The sequence below is a fragment of the Aplidium turbinatum genome, chromosome 14, assembly GCF_918807975.1.
Source record: "Aplidium turbinatum chromosome 14, kaAplTurb1.1, whole genome shotgun sequence".
In the NCBI taxonomy this organism is placed as follows: domain Eukaryota; kingdom Metazoa; phylum Chordata; class Ascidiacea; order Aplousobranchia; family Polyclinidae; genus Aplidium; species Aplidium turbinatum.
In genome coordinates, this window is record NC_137485.1 from 378,387 (window position 1) to 382,426 (window position 4,040).

Sequence of the window (4,040 nt, forward strand, 5' to 3'; positions counted from 1 at the left end):
AAATCCAGTCAAAATTCTCATATGTCTCTTTTAAAAAGTACTTCTTAAAATGAACAGAAAGCAATTCCAAATGTTGTGTAACGTCAGAGAAAATCAACTCTGTATTAATTAAGGGTTTGTTGGTTATGGAGTCACACAGAACAGGAAACATATCCACAACATTATCATTTATCCTTGTTTTCCATATGTTGAGTTTCTCCATGAATGCTGTTATTTGGTTTTGAGAAACACGAGAATTTTTCGTAAACAACTTTTTAACTGCAACGAAGGTGCAACAAGTAAGATTTACAAATTCTGGATAGCAAAATCTTTCGAAATCATTAAGTTGTAAAGAACTGCGGCAATTATCTTTGACAGGGTATGTACTGTACAACGTATATGTATGACTTCTTAATTTCTTGTCATATCGCCACGGACCACCTGTGCAGTCGTCGCGGACCACCAATAGTCCGCGGACTACAGTTTGGGAAACCCTGGACTCTAAAGTACTTCTAGTACCCAACTACATTAATGTTTTGCAAGTAACACACTTTTAAAAAGTTTGAAAGAACTCTGACCTCGTTGATGTAGGCTACATGCGAAAACTAAGCAAAATTTAAACGCCCATGTCTCAAGAACTATGATTGGTTGGAAAAATTGTTCGGCATCAGCAAACCAGACATATTCCAAAAAACATGTTTTACATCGCATTCTAAGATCTTTAGTTTCGTTTCAAGGCACAACAAACGAAGTTTACAAACTTTCTTCACTCACAAAGTTCATTAAAACAAGAAGTGAATTTCACTGATTGCTCATTACATCATTATATATAGACACACAATATTAAGCAGAATGGTTTTAAATTGTTCATGTTTTTAATGAATCAAATTATTAACCAACCAACAAGAGACAATCATAAACATCGCTATAGTCAATTAAACTTAAAAGCAACAATAAGTTTATAGTCTGCAAGTATTTCAAAGTAACATCGAAGAATTGTCGATAAAGCAGCTAATCTGCTATTTCATACCAACATTAGTTGCTGACAAAGAAACACAAAATATAAAAACAACATAACGTCTCCAAGACACTCTGCAATTCACACCACAGTCATCACCCAGGACATAAGTCCAGATACGGGAATAAGAAGTAAACAATTTATCAATCTTTGTTGTTAGAGACTCCGGGGCCGAGGGTTTATCCTTTTACCACCCCGGGTTCTCATTCGTTCACAGGATTGCACTGCGAGGCTATTAGAGGGCAAACAATGTTTATCAATCATCACAAAGCAATAACGAATATTCTCAATGTCAATCAAAAATAAAACAGCAACAAATCATGGACAGTGGCAAAAATTATTACGCCATAAATTTTATTTTTGTTTTATTTTTTATATACATTTTGCTTTACATTTTTTATTTTCCACAGTCATAAACAAATGCAAAACAATATTTCTAAATTCTTTGGAGACAGTTTTTAGCGAACGCAAAGTTTTTAGCGATTTGATTACAAAGAGCCAATACTTAAAATACAAACGTTTATGACGATTTGTTGAATGTTGTTAAACTGTCAATCTGACAAGTATTTGTTTATCGTATCCAGGCTTACACCTGGTGGTTAAATATTTAGACTAAGTGGACTGTTACTGCATCTAGTGTCACTGCATCTAGTGTTAGCAATAAAGTGTTCAATAACATGATGCATTTCACTGGTGCAAATTAAGCTAAACTATCACAAGATTCATAAAGTGACAATCTGCTTTTATTCTGACTTTTCGTCAATCAGACATGACTGACTTCTTCAGGGGGGTAGATCAGGTAGTGACTACTTGTCTAGCATGGCAAAACACAGAACCAAGTTGCTGAAATCAACCAAACCTGCAAAATAAAATTCAACTTCTGCAGTAGAAAAAAATTATCGGGCAAAACTTTGAAACTAGAAACAAGCGGATTAAATGTTAACGATCAACAAGAAACTTAAATAACAAGAGAGTGAACGGTGTGAGTCATGATGAATCGAATTGTGTACCCAATACTGCACAGTTTACAATCAGCATGATACCAATTTAAAAACGTCAAATAAGCAATAGTTATGTGTAGATAGCAGGAATAGAGATTGCGATTCATCAATGAAGGCATCTCTTTTCCCACACCAGTCTAAACCACATGGCAGTGTCCTAGAGAAACACTTAAAGGATGCTTGTAGATCAAAGTGTTCAAACACTGGGCATGATCCAAAATACAATAAAATACAAAAAACACAGCTGAACTTAAATCGAATCGAAAATGAGCTGTAACACCTGCAAAATAATGATATACATAAACCCGACCAAGCAAAGCGAATGGCATTGTACGATAGTACAGCAGTATAAGATGTGAAATATCTCACATATTATCCAAAAGGGTCTGGAATCTTCGAGGAATTCTGGAACTCTGTAGAATGATCATTTCCTAGTACTATGGTCGGTAAAACTTTGTCCGCGCAGGTTCGATTCCTGGTAATGCTGACAAAAATGGCTGTTCTACTCCTGTGCTATACGTAAGATGAGCAGAAAAACTAAAATTAAACAAAACATGAACTGCATCAAGAATTTCATTACGACATACAGGGGCGCCGGAAGCGGGGGGGCAGGGGGGGAGAATGCCCCCCTGCCCTCAATTTTTCCGCAGATGGAGGGGCAGGGGGGGCAATGGTGCCCTTTTAAAGTCATGTAAGCTACTGCACATTTTGCAATATAACAATCTCTGCTATTCGCTTTTAGCCTAATTATAGTCTTTCATTTTTGCCTCAAAATAATATTTACGGCACAAAATTTTGCAACACAGTAATGGCCTTAAAACTCTTTTTTTTCGGCAGCCATCGTGGCCTACCGGGAGCTCCTTCTCGGCGGCCAAATCTGCGTGCTTGGAGGCCAAAATAAAAATAACGATAACACAAGTAAATAGAATTAAACTTGCAACAATACTAAAATGATCACTTAGCGTTGTTGAAGTCTAGGCCTGGGCGACGTCCTACAATAAAATCGTTGCACCACGCAATAACTGTTTTATCGGGATTGCAATCCAGTAGCCTACTATTCAAACGACACTCGCACGAGTGTCTCCAGTGTGGCTGATTTTAAAGAAGTTCGCCACTCCCCTAGAATTCTTTTTAGCAACGAAAAACAACGTTCGACATGTGTTGACGATGACGGGTATTTCAATGATGTGAAGGACATTACTAAAAGAAGCATAATTTTTGCAAAATATGATCAAAAAATGTTTTCCCCTCGGATGTCAGCTAACCCAGTTCTCCTTTTTAACAACGATTCAATGTCCGACAACATCGAATCGACATAAAAACGACAATATTGCCAGCCGATGTAAATTAGCACTTCGGATTAACACTTTGTTAAAATAAACGTCGGAAACTAGAAGACTTACAGCGCTGGTGATCGCAGATGGATATATTCCATCAATAACAAATATTCCCGCACAATGCAACAGTGGCGATTATGACGCGCTGACCTAATTTTGCGTCACTCTTTGATGCTACATGTTTTCGACAGTTAATCCACGATCATTCTATTGCGAAATTAAAGAATTGGCTAGAAGAGACCGGCGGCCAAACTTGGCCGATTGAGGAGGTAGCACCGGCGGTCATTCAAGCACTACTTAGCGGCCATGGCCGCAAGCTGTTTTAAGGCTTGACAGTAGGTTACATCATTATAACATAGCATGGTGCCCTTCTTTGCATACCGGATTATCATTATCGCTATATTTTATCTTAAAACTTGAAAAAAAATTGGCCTTCTAGTAAACAAAAGTGCCCTTTTTTCGTAATCTTGCCTCCCCAGTCACAAATCGTTCCGGCGCCCCTGGCGACATAATTGCATTCAAAATTAATTACTACATTGTGATACATTGTGACACTACATTGTGACACATTATGACTACATTGTGACATAATTGCATTCAAAATTAATTATGTTCTGCCGCATTTATTGAAGGTTTGATTTTAGTGTGGCAGAATTGTTGAATGAACTAAATCAAGTTGAAGGCAGAGTAAAGACATTGCTTATT